This window comes from Triturus cristatus, chromosome 8 (genome assembly GCF_964204655.1).
Source record: "Triturus cristatus chromosome 8, aTriCri1.1, whole genome shotgun sequence".
Taxonomy (NCBI): Eukaryota; Metazoa; Chordata; class Amphibia; order Caudata; family Salamandridae; genus Triturus; species Triturus cristatus.
In genome coordinates, this window is record NC_140591.1 from 192,331,669 (window position 1) to 192,352,207 (window position 20,539).

Here is a 20,539-nt window from a genome sequence, read left to right on the forward strand (position 1 = left end):
AGGAAGCGAAGAAAGTAATTGGGAAAAGGCAGATCAAGGTTGAGTTAGAACAATGCCAATAATTTTACAGTTGTTACATGCAAGAAAATGATTAAGTCACAGAAATTTTCGACATTACAGAACAACAGAAAGGTCTAAATGAGTGAAAGCCAATCCTCATTTCTGTTTAGACCATTACGAATTGTGTTAAGTTGAATAATAAGTTTCAACTCTTCTTTATTAAGGATTTGTGCCAGATCGCCACCTCTTGGTGGCAGCTTGATGATTCGTAGGACAGTCCATTTAATCTCATTGTCCTGGTGATTAGCCTGTTTGAAATGTTCAACCAGTGGTGCGTTAGGGACATTACAGCGAATCCTGCTGCGGTGTTGACCGATCCTCGTTTTAATCTTCTGGGTAGTCTGCCCAATGTAGTTCTTCTTGCATGGACATTGAATCAGATAAATCACATTACATGTGTTGCAGTTTGAAAAACCATTGGAATTAATGACAGTGTCGCCAAACGAGAAAGTTTTGCCTTCTAACGTAAGATCACATAAATTACAATTGCCACATTTCGCGTGCCCCACCAGTGGTGTAAGACCCCAATATGAATTAAGGGTTGTAGGAGATGTTTTTTTGGGGATTGCAGCGCGCACTAGGTGGTCTTTTAAATTGCGGTTTTTACGGAAGGCAAATAATGGTCTTTCCAGATTGAGGCTGCCCGCATTCAGTATGGGCCAGTGTTTCAGAACAGATTTACGCACCTGGTTGGAGATGACAGAGAAGGTGGTGACACATACAATTCTTTTGGTTTCTTTTTTGGGGTTGGGTGTGAGCAATGTTTCCCTGGGGCAATACCAGGCCCGTTTCTGGGCGTTGCGAACAAGTCGCTTGGGGTAACCTCGAGCTTTAAGTTTCTCAGACAGGACTGAGGCCTCGGTAAAGTAGTTTTCTTTTGAAAAACAATTGCGCCGAATGCGCAAAAATTGAGAGTATGGTAAAGAGTCCCTCAAGGCCCTAGGGTGATTACTCTCATATCTCAACAATGTGTTCCGTTCGGTGGGCTTCCTATAGAGTTTGGTGAGGAGCTCACCGTCAGAGTGGTATATGGTCAAATCAAGGAAGGGAATGGATGAGGAGTCGGTGGAGAGTGTAAACTGAAGACCTAAGCAGTTGTTGTTGAGCCAGTGCTGGAAATTGGTCAGTAAGTCAGTGCTATTGTGCCAGATCAAAAAAACATCGTCAATATATCGACGCCATATTGTGACGCCAGATACAAAGGGGTTAGAAGGGGACAAAATGATATTAGTTTCAAGAAAATCCATGCAGAGAATGGCCAAGTTCGGGGCAAAAATAGCGCCCATCGACGTACCTTTCACCTGCTGGAAAAATACGTCATCAAAACAGAAGAAATTCCTAGTCAGGCACATTTCAAGCAATTTCAAAATAAATAACGTGGGAACTGCATGTGGTCTTGGTCTGGAGTCAAGAGTTTGCTGGATCACTCTGAGGGCAAAGGGCTGTGGAATATTGGTATAAAGTGATTCCACGTCAAGGGTACAGAGGAGGTGCTCAGAAGGATTAAATGGATGGTGTTCGATCAAATTGATCATGTCCATGCTATCTCTAATGTAGCATTGAGTCTGGGGTAAGAAGTCTTTTATAAAATAGTTGACATACTGGCCTAACGGTTCTAAAATAGAACCACAGCCCGAGACTATAGGGCGGCCAGGAGGAGAGGTAAGATGTTTGTGTATTTTTGGAAGAGTGTAACTGACCGGTGTTCTGGGTGATTTGGCATTGAGAAATTGGAATTCTTTAGAGCTAAGAAATCCTTCATCTCTTCCTTCGGTGGTGGTTTGAAGTATAAGAGCCTGTAATTCAATTGTGGGGTCTCTAGGCAGTCTGCAGTAGTGTTCAGTGTTGTGTAGTTGGCGGAAAACCTCTGCTTTGTAATCAGCCAGTTCTTGTAGAACAATACCGCCGCCCTTATCTGCGGATTTAATGATAAGGGAGTTGTTACTTTTTAAGGATTCAATAGCCTTCTTTTCCTGAAGAGTTATGTTGAATGGAATAAACTTCTTTTTGTCTTTCAGAACGTTAAGGTCCTTGAGTACCATTTTTTCAAAGGTGACGATTTCCACCGGTACCATATTTGACGTTGGAAAGAAGGTTGAAGGGGGCGGAATGGTGTAAATGCAGTGGGATAAGGTGTGGCATTATTCAAAAAATAGGCATACAGACGGAGGCGTCTGAAAAATCTAAGTAGCTCAGCATGAAGGTCAAGGTAGTTGGGATGCGTGGTGGGGACAAATGATAGCCCTTTACTTAGCAGGGATAATTCTGTGTCGAGTAGGTTGTGTGATGACAGATTAAAAATAGGAATAGTAGCCAATTGTGGGGTGGTGGTCGTAGAGGAGTTTACCATTGGTAAAACTTCTGTCTGGTCTGACGTTCGCCGGGTGGGTTGTACCATCTCTGTGCCCGTTTGACCCGTCCCCGTTTCGGTGGTTCTGTCTGGCCTCTGCCTAAAAAATTCTGGTTCCGGGAGGAAGTACTAGGGCCCTCACCTGAGTCAGAGTTATCGGAGGATTCTACTGAGGTGTCTGAGAAGCCAACAAGGGTATTCCGTTTGTTAAAACGTCCCCAAGGTCTGTTGTTCTGTGGATTTGAATAAGACCTGTTGGTGTAAAAGTCTTTTTGAAGATAGGGGTATGTGCGTTCGACTGAGTATGCTTTGATATCCTTCTTGACTTTGAGAGACTTCTTATTTTGTTCGATTCTCTGGAATTCATCAACGGATTTTTGTACAGATTCAATCAATTTCTTGGCCTCAGTGACTGAACTAGAGTCTTTTATCTGTTTCTCAATCTCAGTCAGTTCATCATTGAGTGTCGCTAGTGTTTCAGTCGCAATGTCAATACCCAAGACTAACCAATGTCTGGAACAAGTTGTGCCAATATAACTAAAGTTATTAATGTATTTAGGGTTATCCGTAAATATACCGGGAATATTTCTCACTTGGAGCCCCACAGGAATGATATCGGCTTTAAGGTATTCAGTTAACATACGAACCATAAGTTGAAGACGAATCTGCTTTTTCTTACATTTTTCTAATTGTTCTGACAGGGAAATATTTGGGCTAACAGTGTTGTCAGTGGAATCAGTAAATAAGGAGGGACCTTCGCAGATCTTCTTTATATATTCATCTGAGTATAGAGGTGCATGGTCTGACATATTAAGTGTAAAGTCAAGGTTAAGTTAGAAAAGAATTAAAGGAGAACAGGGACAGGCCACTCAATTTGAGGGAATTAGGGAGAGCATCCCTTACAATCCAGCGATTGTGCTAACTATATTAATACTTGACAAGGGGAAACCCGTAAGGTTGGAAGGACCCAGGGTACTTACTAGTTTGAAAAACAAGAGGTCCTTCAAAAACAATGCAGCATGCGATAAATATAGACCAGAATCGGCTCTATATCATTTGTACAATGCCCAGCCGGACATTGAGGTTTTTAATGATCAATAGAAGTGATTTTTGACATACGTTAGGATGTAGAGTGGGACACAGTCCTGTGTCCTTACAAACTAAACAAAAAGTACAGATAATCAAACACAAGAAACATTCATCAGGCTGAAAAGTGAAGCTTGTAGCCAATACGAGATACAAGGGCAAGCTTTCTTAAGGGTACAGTGTCATGCACAATTTTTAACAAATGCGTTTAAAATGCATGTTTGTACATGGGGTCGACGACGTTTCGATCTATTCAAACAATACATAGATCATCATCAGGACTAGAAAGAGTATAAGCCTGAATTTACAAATCCTGTAAGAATGGAAGTGGGAGAGAATAAAGGAGAAAGGAGAGGTACATTAAAACTTAGCAATTTTGAGAAGAATAAATGATGCCAGTTGTCATGCACGGCATGCCATACGTGAGGAACAAACCAGAGAGGCTGGTTGTTGATGCGAAGGAATTGAATTTGTGAGAATTAACGGTGAATTAAACCGGATGATCGAGGCAAGACCACATAAACGGAATGTGAATTGACAGAGTACGCGTGAACCTGTGCAAGGGGCTAAAAATGGACCGTAGTTGAGCGTGTGGTGGACCGCAAGATGGTATAATAGTGCGGTGAGCTAGTGCATGATTGAGCTAGCGAACAGTCAAAAAGGCGTGAGGACTGGAAGGTGTGCCGGTTAATGTCGTGTCAGAAAACGCAAGGAGGCGGGAAACTAACCCATTTCGGAGACGAGTGACTCCTTGAATAATTTCACAATATCCAGGTAAGGAAGTAGTTGCGCGGATCGACCGGCCAGGACAATACCATGGAAGGCACAGCTGAAAAACTAAGGACGGGACAAATTAAGAAGGGATCAACCCAATGAGGGAAAGGGCGGATTGAGGGAGGAGGAACTCACCAATGGTACGCTGCAGCTTATTGAGGGGATTTAAGGGAATGACCAACTGCCCAGCGTAGCGGCTTGAGAATCCAAGGTCCGCCTGTGGAAATAACGTAGCGCGGGAATCAGTGGTGAAGGGAGCAGGATCGTGGAGAGCCACGATCCTGCTCCCTTCACCACTGATTCCCGCGCTACGTTATTTCCACAGGCGGACCTTGGATTCTCAAGCCGCTACGCTGGGCAGTTGGTCATTCCCTTAAATCCCCTCAATAAGCTGCAGCGTACCATTGGTGAGTTCCTCCTCCCTCAATCCGCCCTTTCCCTCATTGGGTTGATCCCTTCTTAATTTGTCCCGTCCTTAGTTTTTCAGCTGTGCCTTCCATGGTATTGTCCTGGCCGGTCGATCCGCGCAACTACTTCCTTACCTGGATATTGTGAAATTATTCAAGGAGTCACTCGTCTCCGAAATGGGTTAGTTTCCCGCCTCCTTGCGTTTTCTGACACGACGTTAACCGGCACACCTTCCAGTCCTCACGCCTTTTTGACTGTTCGCTAGCTCAATCATGCACTAGCTCACCGCACTATTATACCATCTTGCGGTCCACCACACGCTCAACTACGGTCCATTTTTAGCCCCTTGCACAGGTTCACGCGTACTCTGTCAATTCACATTCCGTTTATGTGGTCTTGCCTCGATCATCCGGTTTAATTCACCGTTAATTCTCACAAATTCAATTCCTTCGCATCAACAACCAGCCTCTCTGGTTTGTTCCTCACGTATGGCATGCCGTGCATGACAACTGGCATCATTTATTCTTCTCAAAATTGCTAAGTTTTAATGTACCTCTCCTTTCTCCTTTATTCTCTCCCACTTCCATTCTTACAGGATTTGTAAATTCAGGCTTACACTCTTTCTAGTCCTGATGATGATCTATGTATTGTTTGAATAGATCGAAACGTCGTCGACCCCATGTACAAACATGCATTTTAAACGCATTTGTTAAAAATTGTGCATGACACTGTACCCTTAAGAAAGCTTGCCCTTGTATCTCGTATTGGCTACAAGCTTCACTTTTCAGCCTGATGAATGTTTCTTGTGTTTGATTATCTGTACTTTTTGTTTAGTTTGTAAGGACACAGGACTGTGTCCCACTCTACATCCTAACGTATGTCAAAAATCACTTCTATTGATCATTAAAAACCTCAATGTCCGGCTGGGCATTGTACAAATGATATAGAGCCGATTCTGGTCTATATTTATCGCATGCTGCATTGTTTTTGAAGGACCTCTTGTTTTTCAAACTAGTAAGTACCCTGGGTCCTTCCAACCTTACGGGTTTCCCCTTGTCAAGTATTAATATAGTTAGCACAATCGCTGGATTGTAAGGGATGCTCTCCCTAATTCCCTCAAATTGAGTGGCCTGTCCCTGTTCTCCTTTAATTCTTTTCTAACTTAACCTTGACTTTACACTTAATATGTCAGACCATGCACCTCTATACTCAGATGAATATATAAAGAAGATCTGCGAAGGTCCCTCCTTATTTACTGATTCCACTGACAACACTGTTAGCCCAAATATTTCCCTGTCAGAACAATTAGAAAAATGTAAGAAAAAGCAGATTCGTCTTCAACTTATGGTTCGTATGTTAACTGAATACCTTAAAGCCGATATCATTCCTGTGGGGCTCCAAGTGAGAAATATTCCCGGTATATTTACGGATAACCCTAAATACATTAATAACTTTAGTTATATTGGCACAACTTGTTCCAGACATTGGTTAGTCTTGGGTATTGACATTGCGACTGAAACACTAGCGACACTCAATGATGAACTGACTGAGATTGAGAAACAGATAAAAGACTCTAGTTCAGTCACTGAGGCCAAGAAATTGATTGAATCTGTACAAAAATCCGTTGATGAATTCCAGAGAATCGAACAAAATAAGAAGTCTCTCAAAGTCAAGAAGGATATCAAAGCATACTCAGTCGAACGCACATACCCCTATCTTCAAAAAGACTTTTACACCAACAGGTCTTATTCAAATCCACAGAACAACAGACCTTGGGGACGTTTTAACAAACGGAATACCCTTGTTGGCTTCTCAGACACCTCAGTAGAATCCTCCGATAACTCTGACTCAGGTGAGGGCCCTAGTACTTCCTCCCGGAACCAGAATTTTTTAGGCAGAGGCCAGACAGAACCACCGAAACGGGGACGGGTCAAACGGGCACAGAGATGGTACAACCCACCCGGCGAACGTCAGACCAGACAGAAGTTTTACCAATGGTAAACTCCTCTACGACCACCACCCCACAATTGGCTACTATTCCTATTTTTAATCTGTCATCACACAACCTACTCGACACAGAATTATCCCTGCTAAGTAAAGGGCTATCATTTGTCCCCACCACGCATCCCAACTACCTTGACCTTCATGCTGAGCTACTTAGATTTTTCAGACGCCTCCGTCTGTATGCCTATTTTTTGAATAATGCCACACCTTATCCCACTGCATTTACACCATTCCGCCCCCTTCAACCTTCTTTCCAACGTCAAATATGGTACCGGTGGAAATCGTCACCTTTGAAAAAATGGTACTCAAGGACCTTAACGTTCTGAAAGACAAAAAGAAGTTTATTCCATTCAACATAACTCTTCAGGAAAAGAAGGCTATTGAATCCTTAAAAAGTAACAACTCCCTTATCATTAAATCCGCAGATAAGGGCGGCGGTATTGTTCTACAAGAACTGGCTGATTACAAAGCAGAGGTTTTCCGCCAACTACACAACACTGAACACTACTGCAGACTGCCTAGAGACCCCACAATTGAATTACAGGCTCTTATACTTCAAACCACCACCGAAGGAAGAGATGAAGGATTTCTTAGCTCTAAAGAATTCCAATTTCTCAATGCCAAATCACCCAGAACACCGGTCAGTTACACTCTTCCAAAAATACACAAACATCTTACCTCTCCTCCTGGCCGCCCTATAGTCTCGGGCTGTGGTTCTATTTTAGAACCGTTAGGCCAGTATGTCAACTATTTTATAAAAGACTTCGTACCCCAGACTCAATGCTACATTAGAGATAGCATGGACATGATCAATTTGATCGAACACCATCCATTTAATCCTTCTGAGCACCTCCTCTGTACCCTTGACGTGGAATCACTTTATACCAATATTCCACAGCCCTTTGCCCTCAGAGTGATCCAGCAAACTCTTGACTCCAGACCAAGACCACATGCAGTTCCCACGTTATTTATTTTGAAATTGCTTGAAATGTGCCTGACTAGGAATTTCTTCTGTTTTGATGACGTATTTTTCCAGCAGGTGAAAGGTACGTCGATGGGCGCTATTTTTGCCCCGAACTTGGCCATTCTCTGCATGGATTTTCTTGAAACTAATATCATTTTGTCCCCTTCTAACCCCTTTGTATCTGGCGTCACAATATGGCGTCGATATATTGACGATGTTTTTTTGATCTGGCACAATAGCACTGACTTACTGACCAATTTCCAGCACTGGCTCAACAACAACTGCTTAGGTCTTCAGTTTACACTCTCCACCGACTCCTCATCCATTCCCTTCCTTGATTTGACCATATACCACTCTGACGGTGAGCTCCTCACCAAACTCTATAGGAAGCCCACCGAACGGAACACATTGTTGAGATATGAGAGTAATCACCCTAGGGCCTTGAGGGACTCTTTACCATACTCTCAATTTTTGTGCATTCGGCGCAATTGTTTTTCAAAAGAAAACTACTTTACCGAGGCCTCAGTCCTGTCTGAGAAACTTAAAGCTCGAGGTTACCCCAAGCGACTTGTTCGCAACGCCCAGAAACGGGCCTGGTATTGCCCCAGGGAAACATTGCTCACACCCAACCCCAAAAAAGAAACCAAAAGAATTGTATGTGTCACCACCTTCTCTGTCATCTCCAACCAGGTGCGTAAATCTGTTCTGAAACACTGGCCCATACTGAATGCGGGCAGCCTCAATCTGGAAAGACCATTATTTGCCTTCCGTAAAAACCGCAATTTAAAAGACCACCTAGTGCGCGCTGCAATCCCCAAAAAAACATCTCCTACAACCCTTAATTCATATTGGGGTCTTACACCACTGGTGGGGCACGCGAAATGTGGCAATTGTAATTTATGTGATCTTACGTTAGAAGGCAAAACTTTCTCGGTTGGCGACACTGTCATTAATTCCAATGGTTTTTCAAACTGCAACACATGTAATGTGATTTATCTGATTCAATGTCCATGCAAGAAGAACTACATTGGGCAGACTACCCAGAAGATTAAAACGAGGATCGGTCAACACCGCAGCAGGATTCGCTGTAATGTCCCTAACGCACCACTGGTTGAACATTTCAAACAGGCTAATCACCAGGACAATGAGATTAAATGGACTGTCCTACGAATCATCAAGCTGCCACCAAGAGGTGGCGATCTGGCACAAATCCTTAATAAAGAAGAGTTGAAACTTATTATTCAACTTGACACAATTCGTAATGGTCTAAACAGGAATGAGGATTGGCTTTCACTCATTTAGACCTTTCTGTTGTTCTGTAATGTCGAAAATTTCTGTGACTTAATCATTTTCTTGCATGTAACAACTGTAAAATTATTGGCATTGTTCTAACTCAACCTTGATCTGCCTTTTCCCAATTACTTTCTTCGCTTCCTAAATCACTTAACACTGACCCAACATGTCCGCTGGTTACTCACTCGCGTAATTACGTCCCAGCACACCGAGCACTTCCTGTCACATGACCTAGGCTCGGGTGTCACGTGTCTCCTTTGGCTGTCTTAACCACTCAGCAGAGCCAGTCACCACCAACTAGCGATCGTGCAGTTCCCCCTGATGCTGGTAAGTGCTCTAGCGGTGCGCGTTCTCTCTCCACGATCCTGCTCCCTTCACCACTGATTCCCGCGCTACGTTATTTCCACAGGCGGACCTTGGATTCTCAAGCCGCTACGCTGGGCAGTTGGTCATTCCCTTAAATCCCCTCAATAAGCTGCAGCGTACCATTGGTGAGTTCCTCCTCCCTCAATCCGCCCTTTCCCTCATTGGGTTGATCCCTTCTTAATTTGTCCCGTCCTTAGTTTTTCAGCTGTGCCTTCCATGGTATTGTCCTGGCCGGTCGATCCGCGCAACTACTTCCTTACCTGGATATTGTGAAATTATTCAAGGAGTCACTCGTCTCCGAAATGGGTTAGTTTCCCGCCTCCTTGCGTTTTCTGACACGACGTTAACCGGCACACCTTCCAGTCCTCACGCCTTTTTGACTGTTCGCTAGCTCAATCATGCACTAGCTCACCGCACTATTATACCATCTTGCGGTCCACCACACGCTCAACTACGGTCCATTTTTAGCCCCTTGCACAGGTTCACGCGTACTCTGTCAATTCACATTCCGTTTATGTGGTCTTGCCTCGATCATCCGGTTTAATTCACCGTTAATTCTCACAAATTCAATTCCTTCGCATCAACAACCAGCCTCTCTGGTTTGTTCCTCACGTATGGCATGCCGTGCATGACAACTGGCATCATTTATTCTTCTCAAAATTGCTAAGTTTTAATGTACCTCTCCTTTCTCCTTTATTCTCTCCCACTTCCATTCTTACAGGATTTGTAAATTCAGGCTTACACTCTTTCTAGTCCTGATGATGATCTATGTATTGTTTGAATAGATCGAAACGTCGTCGACCCCATGTACAAACATGCATTTTAAACGCATTTGTTAAAAATTGTGCATGACACTGTACCCTTAAGAAAGCTTGCCCTTGTATCTCGTATTGGCTACAAGCTTCACTTTTCAGCCTGATGAATGTTTCTTGTGTTTGATTATCTGTACTTTTTGTTTAGTTTGTAAGGACACAGGACTGTGTCCCACTCTACATCCTAACGTATGTCAAAAATCACTTCTATTGATCATTAAAAACCTCAATGTCCGGCTGGGCATTGTACAAATGATATAGAGCCGATTCTGGTCTATATTGATCTAAGTTGTTCATGGTATTTCGGAATCCTCCCTGTATGCCCCCCTCTGAACTTTCACCCCCAACGCCCCCCACCCCACTCTCTCCCACTTCCCCCACACTTGACCCAATATGTCAACATGACAACTGTGTGGTAGGCACAGTTTGAGAGGTCTGTCTACCTCCTCGCCCTATCCCAACAATAAGACTAGGTTAGCAAATGAGAGCCTTAGGCCAGTGGCACACCAAGTCTAAGAACCACTTCAACCCCACCTGGGCTAAATCAGGTCTCGGAACGCAACTAGCGCTTTCTTACTGTCCCTTAGGCATCCGACATGCCCAGGATCTTCATTCTTCCCCACTTCCCTCTGGTGTAGTTGGACACAGTGTCTCTTTCATGTCCTTCAGTGACCTAGATTCTTCTAGTAGGTTGATGTTCTTTAGTAACCGGTGGTCACTATCGGAGTCCCCTGAGTGTCCCTCTTCCTGGGGATCCGGTGTCTCCTGCCTCCGAGGTCTACCTCCAGAGTGCAGTCGATCCGTTGGCATTCGGTTTGAGTCATCCTCCGAGTCGCATTCTCGCCTTGTTCTTTCCATTGCGACTTTGTGCCGCCTCGGGGTGCTACTGTGGGAGTCTGACCCAAGTCCTAGTCGTCGTTTAATTTTGGCTCTCATGACTTTGGGTCTCACCACCATGTCCGGCGTCCGACTTCCACCCATAACCATGCTTCTTCCGGAGTCTGGAAAAAATAGATCTTGTCCTGGAATATGACTTTAAGCTTGGCCGGGAAGAGGGACATATTTGAATGTGGAGGTTTCTCAGCTTTTCCTTAACGGAGTCGAAGGTTCTCTCCTGGTTCTGTACCTCCCTAGAATAGTCTGAGAACAGCATTATTTTTGTGTTTTGCATCTGGATGTCTCCCAGACGACGAATCTCTCGGAGGATTAGGTCTCTGTCTTGATAGTTAAGGAACCGGGCAATCACCGGCCTGGGCGGCGCCCCTGGCTGCGGCCTAGAAGCGGGCATCCTGTGCGATCGCTCTATCACGAAACAAGAGGAGAATGAGGCAGCCGTGAGGGTGTCCGTCAACCCTTTGAGGAGGTACGCTCCCATGTCTGTTCCCTCGATCCCCTCCGTAAAACCAACAAATATCAGGTTGTTCCGCCTCGCCCTGTTTCCGGCATCGTCCACCTTCCACATCGTCTCTTTCAGGGCCGCTGTCAATTTGGTGACCTCCCCCCTTAGGTTAGTTGTTACATCTTCTGTTTCCGAGACACTCTGCTCGGCATGCGTCACTCTTTCGGCTACTTTGCGTAGATCTTGCCTCAAAAGGGTCACATCGGTACGCACTTCAGCTATCCTGCCCTCCAACGCTTCTCGTGAGGCTTGTATCACTCGCAGGATCGTGGCAGTGTCTGGCGCTGAGGCGGAGTCCACCATCATTTCAGGGGGGGGGGGCAGTGGCACCTCCTTCGTAAATTTATCCAGCTTCCCCTGCCGCTGTGGCTTGGGCTCCTTGTCCTTGGCCATACTGCGTCCTTTTGTCCGTAGTTACAGCAGAGTCTCGGACAGCCCGCACCTCTTTGCCACTAGGGTACTGGCCTCGACACCAGCAGGGTGCCCCTAACACACGCCAAAGTCAGGACGGGCCACCTCAAGGCAGCACCAGTTAAGACCTTCTCACTCTCCATCTGGTGTTCTATTGCGCTCTTTTGGTGCTGTCACCACCTCAACAGTGCTGCCCAGGCGTCACTCCTCGAGGTTGTTACCAGCAGGGGAACCCAACCCCAGCGCTGGTCCACCGACCCCTGTCTCTGATATCCGTGTCCTACCTCAGCTGGTCTTCGCAATTGGCTGTAGCTTATGGGCTCGCGATCAGGGTCAGCTGCTCCCGTCTGTATTGCACAGCCAATGGCTTCTTACGAGGCTGGGGAGTCAGCAGTTCACGGTCGGGCAGGAAGATTCCGGCCTTCCCTCCACCAGGGCCTCCATTGTCCCTCTCGGGGGGAATTCTTAACCTCCCGATGCAGGCGTCACTCTCTGGGTGCAGGACTACCTGGGGGGGCTCCACTGCCTGGTCTCCAAACAGTCCAGATATCCCCCCCGGTGTTCAGTGTGGTCTCATTCACCAGCCCCAGCTGGCGACACTTTAGCCTGGTGTCCCCTTGTAGGCCTCCACTCTGGAGCAGCTCGCCATATGGGTATTGGCAGCCAAAAGCTTGGTGTGCCCTGCCCCCGCTCACCGGGCCATCCACTGCTGTGGTTCATATTCCTAAAGGCCTCCATAAGGATCACCAGGCCCGTGTCCCAGCTTCACTGGAGCCCACCAGGAGCACCGTCACTCACGGCCGGGCATACTTATCTACAGCGCCTCCTCTGGTACGGGTCTCTACCGCCTGCAGGGAATCAGCGGGTTGCCACTCTCCGCCCCAGTCTAATGTCCTCACGGCGTCCAAGCGCTCCACTGCAGCGCGCTCCCGGGCTGAAGATGGCGTCGACTGCCAGTCACACCCTCAGCTGTGTCTGCGCTCCAGGTCTCTGGACTCTCCAGGTCTCGGGACTCTCCACGCCCGCAAAAGACCCCGGAGTTCCTCCCTCTTGTAATGACTGCGGTCTAGTTGTTGTAGCGACATCGAACACACACCCCTACATCCGCAGGCCAGGCGTGGCCTGCGGGGAGCCAATAAAGGGAGGCAGCCCGCTCGGGGGCAGGGCTTCCGACCAGAGTACTGAGTGTGGGTGGTTATTGTACTCTCCCCAGTCCCCGAACCCCCTTACCCCGGCCCTCCCATGCCCGCAGCCCGTAGAGATACGGAGAACAGGACACTGGCGACGAGGATGGGATACGGTCCCACGCACACCCACCCGACAACGACAAGCTAAAAAGGTCGGGGCGGCACCGGGGACTCCCACGACCCCACAACACAATTGAGAGGTGAGCGGGCCCCAAGATCACGCGGCCCAACCCCGGTGAGCAGTGAAGGATCCAAGAGGGTGGGCGAGGCACGAGCACGGCGCGACGAAGCGGAAGGAGCGGAACCGCCGCGCGGAGCGCGACCCACACAATAAGGAGCCCTACGCGCATGCGCAGTAACAAACGGCCTACCGGTACACATGCGGGCAGCGCGAACAGGAGGCCCAGACCGCACGTGGCGGGGAAGGCGCGAAGGAAAGGAGGGAGGCGCGAAGGAAAGGAGGGAGGCACGCGCGACGTCGAGGACAGCCCCACGGCTGCAAAGAGCCATCAAGGGACCCAGAAGGCCCGGAGGAGGGAAAACACGGGAAAAAGAATATAACAACGACGAACATTGGCAAACACAAGCAGGTCACTAACAAGCAGGGGCCAAAGTAAATCGTCGCTGCCACTCCCTGATCTTGCCAAATCACCCCACGAGCAGGAGGTACCACAGCCAATCGCCACGTCGGGCCACGAAGGTGCAGGGAGCCAAAGGGGGAAAACACAGCTAACTCGGCGACCCACGCTAGAGGGGTCGAGCCATGGCCGACGACGAACCGGCGACTCCTGCCCATGTCCTGTACCAGCACGCCGCATCCGGAGTCCTGCCACCATTCAGCGAGGTTGAGGATCCCTCAACCGCATCCCCCAGATGGAAGCTCTGGCTGGAGCGCCTAGAGAATTACTTCATGGCATCTAGGGAGACGGATGGAGCGATCAAGAGGTCGCTTTTACTCCACTATGCAGGGGAGGAAATTTTCAAACTCTTCAAGCACTTACCTAATACGGGCACGGTGAACGACTATGATGCGGCTGTCCAGGCCATTAATGGTTACTTTGACCCTCAGCTGAATCTGGATTTTGAAGTATTTAAACTGGGGCAGGCACGGCAGCGGGAAGGTGAATCTATGGACCGATTCTACGCGCGGGTGAGGGAACTCGCAAGCACGTGCACCAATGAAGACCAACCCAGAGCTATACGAAGACAGATTATCCAAGGCTGCAGGGATAAGACGCTAAGGGGTTTAATCCTAAGAAAACCAGGCATCTCGCTTGAGGACATACTCATATTAGCCCGGTCGCACGACCTGTCAGCGGTAAGGGCAACTGCCATGGACCAAGCCCTGAACAAACAATCGGGAAAGTGCGACAACATCAAGATGGAAAAGGTGGATGCAGTAAAGACGACAGCCAGGAACAAGAATCACAGGGGCACCCGGAAGGAAGGTTCACGAGCAAAATGCGGATACTGCGGATACGAGCCACATGCAGCCAAAGAATGCCCCGCACAGGGAAAAACATGCACGAATCGTGGGGTCCCGAACCACTTCGCATCCGTCTGTCGACGGCGAAACCACACAAAAGGACAGTGGAAACCCAAGTCGTTACCGAAAGCGGTGCGACAACTATCTCTAGACAACCCGATGCCCCCGGAAGGAGCCAGGGTTGCCCAAGAAAGATACCTGCCTACGGTGGACGACTACTCCGACTCCGAGGACGAAGAGGTGCACATCATATCTTTCGCACAGGAGCTGAAGCGCAGGAGGAGGCCACAACCGACGTGCACTGTTCAGTTGGGAGGGAATGAGATAAAGGCCATAATCGACACCGGGGCCACAGTGAATGTGATGGGACTGCAGCAGTTCAATCAACTACGACCCAGGCCACAGATAATACCATCCAGGACAAGGATTTTTGCGTATGGGGCCCACACCCCTCTCCCACTGAAAGGGAAGATGATTGTACCCATCAAGGCTGATGAAGTCGAAGTAACAGCAACAGTCCACATCATTGACAGGGAGGCAGAAACACTGCTGAGCAGCCACACGGCGGAGGATCTGAAGCTGATAGCCTTCGCACACCGAGTCCGAACACATCAGGTGGATGAACTACTGGCTCAATTTCCAGAACTCTTCAAGGGCCTGGGATGCATCAAGTGTGACCCGATACGATTGCACATCGACAAGACGATCAAGCCGACGGCGTTGAGGCATCGCCGAATCCCGTTTCATTTGAGGCCCGTGGTGGAAAAGGAACTGGAGAATCTGGAAAACCTGGGAGTCATCGAAAAGGTCTCGGGGCCCACCCCGTGGGTGTCACCCATGGTGATCGTAGAGAAACCGCGCCAGCCTGGAGCCATTAGGCTGTGTATAGACATGAGACTGCCCAATCGTGCCATCAAGAGGGAACGCCACCTGACCCCAACAATGGACGATATCATTGCCGATGTAAACGGATCAAGGTGGTTTTCGAAGATTGACCTGAACGCCGGCTACCACCAGCTGCCCCTGGCTGAGGACAGCAGGTTCATAACCACATTTAGCACTCACATAGGGCTCCGGCGGTATAAAAGACTTAACTTTGGGATATCCTCGGCGGCCGAGGTGTTTCAAAATACCATCCGAGAGCTGCTGTCTGGGTTGCCGGGAGTTATCAATGTCAGAGATGACATCCTCATTCACTCGGCAACGGCGGCCGAACATCACAAACACCTGCGAGACACCCTGGGGAGACTGAGTGCTCATGGCGCGACGTTACACAAAGACAAGTGTCAGTTCTTTCAACCAAAGATCGAATTCTTCGGCTACGTGTTTAGTCAGGAAGGGATTCAGGTGGATCCTCGGAAGTCAAAAGCCATCAAGGACGCCCCAGCCCCAACGTCACCCACGGAAGTCAGGAGTTTTCTTGGCATGGCCACTTATTGCAGACGTTTCATCCCGGGGTTGGCAACGTGGAGCGAACCGCTTCGCGCCTTGACGAGAACAGACACCCCGTGGAGGTGGGGACCGAAGGAGGAGGAAGCTTTCCAGGGGATCAAGACGGCACTACTGGAAAAAGCCACGCTGGCCTACTTCGACCCCAAGAAGCGGACAGAAGTACTGGTTGATGCGAGCCCCGTAGGGCTGGGTGCGGTACTCACCCAAGAACAAGGGCCGGGCCAGTGGACGGCACTGAGTTTTGCCAGCAAAGCCCTCACCCCAACCGAGGCGAGGTACGCCCAAATCGAACGTGAGGCACTCGCCATAAAATGGGCTTGCAACCACTTCCATCTATACCTACAAGGGCATCCGTTTGTAATGGTCACCGACCACCAGCCACTAGTGCCCCTATTCAAAGGAACCTCACCCCATCCGCCCCCGCGGATAGAGAGATGGGCGGTCCAACTGCAGCCGTACGAGATGGAAGTAGTGTATCGCCCGGGGGCCAAAAACCCGGCGGATTTTCTATCCCGTCACCCACCAGCCCCGGACCAGATGGGGACAGATGAAGCATGCGATGAATTTGCCCAGTGGGTTGCTCTCACAGCATGCCCCCAGAACATGACGCTGGATGACATCAAAGAGGGGGCTGAGCTGGATTCAGTATACATGCAGACCTTGAAAGCAGTCCAAGAAGGGTCATGGACGGGATACCTACACCAAGCAAATGCATGGGCGCAAGAAGACAGAGAATCACTCACCCAGATGTGGCGCATCCGGCATGAACTTAGTGCTACAGAAGATGGCATACTGCTACGCGGCCCCCGGCTAATTATACCGTCGACCCTGAGGCAGCGGGCGATCCAACTTGCCCACGGGGGGCATCAAGGGACCACCAAAATGAAGGCCAGAATCCGAGAGAAAATGTGGTTCCCGGGGCTGGAGCAGATGGTCGAGGAACATGTCTGGAGCTGCCTGGCCTGCCAGCTCACGGGCGAGCCGGACCGACCCCAACCAATCATCACGGAGGACGCCAGCCTAGTACCTTGGGAAAAGGTTAGTGTGGACTTTGGGAGCTTCCCCGGTGAGGGGCACACTCTGGTGGTGGTAGATGCATACTCCAAATACCCCGTGGCAGAGAAGGTGAGGTCCACGGCGTTTGGACAGGTGGGGCCCGCCCTTGAAAAGATATTCTCCATGTTTGGTTACCCCAAAGAACTCCGCAGTGACAACGGGCCACCGTTTCAGGGCGCGGAATTTGCCACCTACCTCAGCCAAAGAGGGATCCGGCACAGGCGCATCACACCCCAATGGCCTCAAGCCAACGGAGAGGTGGAACGTTTTATGCGCACCTTAAACAAGACATTTCGCATAGCCATGGTGGAGCAGGCTGACCCAGAGCAACGACTTCATGAATTCCTGAGGGAATATAGGAGCACGCCCCATTGCACCACCCAAAGGAGCCCGTGGAGCCTCATGTTCCAAGGGGCCAGGAGGGACCTCCTCCCCAGTAGCCGGGAGTGGACACCGGCGCACGTCGACCAGGAGGGAACCCAGGAGAGACGCGAACAAAGCAATAGACGAGCCAATCACCGCCGGAGGGCCGCATCCAAGATACCCTCGCTGGGAACACAGGTGATCATTAAAAACAGGCGGCCCGGGGGTAAATTTCAAACCCGTTTCGAACCCGGCCTCTGGACTGTCGAGGCCGTAAAAGGGACCATGGTCACCGCCAGGAAGGGAGGTGAGACAGTGACAAACGCTTCCTGGTTCAGAGCGACGTCACCGGCGGACGGAGGAAGGGGCACTGAAGACGGGTTGCCCCTAGAGAACACTGTGCTGGAAGAGGAAGAGCAGGCCACCGTAGAACGTACGCCAGCCACACCAGGGGGGACTGTGGCAGTTCCCATGCCCGTGGCAGCCACTGGTAGCCCTCGGGCCATGACGCCGAACGAGGGGCCCCGATCGGGGAGGTATGGATTGAGGCCAAACCCCCAGCCCAGCCAAAGACTGAGAGACTTTGCATGCCGGCTGAGACCCAACCTCCGACATCAGGGGAAACCGCAAGTATCACAACCAAAATGTGTAAAGTGACTATCATACATGGTTCAGAGTAATGTTGTGGGGGGGGGGAAAAGAAAGAGGAAAAGACCCCGGAGTTTGGTAGGGATGTAATGACTGCGGTCTAGTTGTTGTAGCGACATCGAACACACACCCCTACATCCGCAGGCCAGGCGTGGCCTGCGGGGAGCCAATAAAGGGAGGCAGCCCGCTCGGGGGCAGGGCTTCCGACCAGAGTACTGAGTGTGGGTGGTTATTGTACTCTCCCCAGTCCCCGAACCCCCTCACCCCGGCCCTCCCATGCCCGCAGCCCGTAGAGATACGGAGAACAGGACACCTCTGCTCCGGGACCGAGCCCGCCTAGGAGGCCGAGCGCCTTACTTCAATGCGCTCCCGGACCGGGTTCCAATGCAGGTGCCATTTTCAGCAGTTGCGCCCTTGGCCAGACGGCAACGCCACCCAATGCAGGGTAGATCCAGACAGCACAGCTTCAGTGTGTTCGTTCAACAGGTACCGGACCTCTTTAGTGGGTGATTGTGTGTATCGAGACTAAGGAAAACGCAGGATTATAGGCCGTATCGGATTTGGGCAGCCAGAGCTCCGGCTTTTGCGGCTAGTCCGCCATGTCGCTGGCCACGCCCCCCGATGATTGAATGGTTGATATCCCTCCAGTAAAAAAAAAGTGTGCTCGTTGATTCGTTAGACCACCACCGATCCATAAGAATGATTTGCAGGCTCTCTAAATTTGATCACATTATGATGTTTCACTTCAACTGTATCTACGACATGTATTAAATCATCAAGGGGCATGACAGAGGGAGGAGGGTGGGCCTCGTGGGGGAGGTATATACACGTTTTCTACTAACTGTTATGTTTCTGGTCGCATGCATAAAAAGGAGACTATTATCTTTACTGCAACACTTAAACACTAACTAATGATGAAAACCAATAAAATGTGTTTAAGAAACAAATTAATGCTGCTCAAAAAGAACTATGTAAGCAGAAGCGAGTGCTATTGAACCATTTAATTTTCTATAGGCTAACCAGGCAGGTATTGCTCTGGTCACCAAGTGTCATGGACTAGTGACTCATCCACTAAACACTGCTTTGTTTTTAGACTTATCCCTATCCTACTCTTTTATGCCATTAAAGATTCACCACTGTCAACATCCAGACAGTCTCCCTCCTTGTAGAGGTTTTGATGTCACTTGTAGAACGGGACATTCAAATGATAAGATCCGATGATGATTCTATCCACAGAATCACACTAAGTGGAGATTATATACACCGCAGTCTGTGCATGTGTGGTCGAGGGTTTCCGAGACTATAGTGGTATGTCACTGAAGGTTAGTAGCTGCCTACATAGGATAGGATTGTGTTTTTAACTGATAGCATTGCATACATGTTAGCTCTTGAGTTTAGATCATTAAATGTTTTATTCATTTACTAAAGAACTAGCGGTCTGGACATTTCTATTTATTGTGTACCTTTCAAATGTGTATAAGATTCACCACTGCAATCAAACTGCAGGAATGAGCCTTAACCATTCAACCTCACTATCCAGTGAAAGTCACAGCTTACTACAGAGATACTTACCAGTTCAGTGAGCTTGCAGTTTTGCCTGTCTCCTGTGGTTCCAAGGACAACAGCCACACTTGTTACAAGAACTACCATTGTTCTATGGGTGCATGGGAGAACTGGCCATAAAGCTTTGTGACCTGATATATGATTGTATTTCCGGGATATCTGATGGTGTCTGTGCATTCGAGGCTGCATCTCAGCGTTTGTTGCATCTTCTAGGAATGTAGCACTACATCTGGATTTCTGACAATTGCAATTGGGTATTTACGGCATTAATTCAATATTCACCCTATCATTACAGCACCCATTGAATCCTAGCAGAACATGAGATAATACATGGTGGTTACTAAAATTAACTTGGTTTAATTGTAGTAACAATTTTTTGCTATTTTATTTATCATGCATTCTGTGTCAAATCAAATCGAAATAATCTTTATTCGGTTTCGGATATTAAAACAATAAAAGCACATGTTAAAATATTCTGTGTCATATTTTTTCTTCATTGATATCACTTTCTGCAAAGTCATTGGGATAAAAGGTTATACAGTATCATTCCAGTAAGGTCACTGCAGTCAAACGGCTAATGGGGTCAGTTTTACTACCTGTGCAAATTGGCGACCTGATGCCGACCATTACTTTGACCATGCCCTTCTTGGTCCAGGTTTACATCATAAGGAAATCAAGAACAGAGGGAGCTCCTGGTCCGAACAGCTTTCCTACTAAGATCTTCAAGATGAACAGGAGGAGCTATTGGTTATCTTGGTTAACCCCACTATTTATTAGAACATTGTAATGTTATCTCCACTGAAGACAGTGGAGTAGCTCTGAGCTTATAATGGCTGTTACAAGCCCGGAGCTCCAAC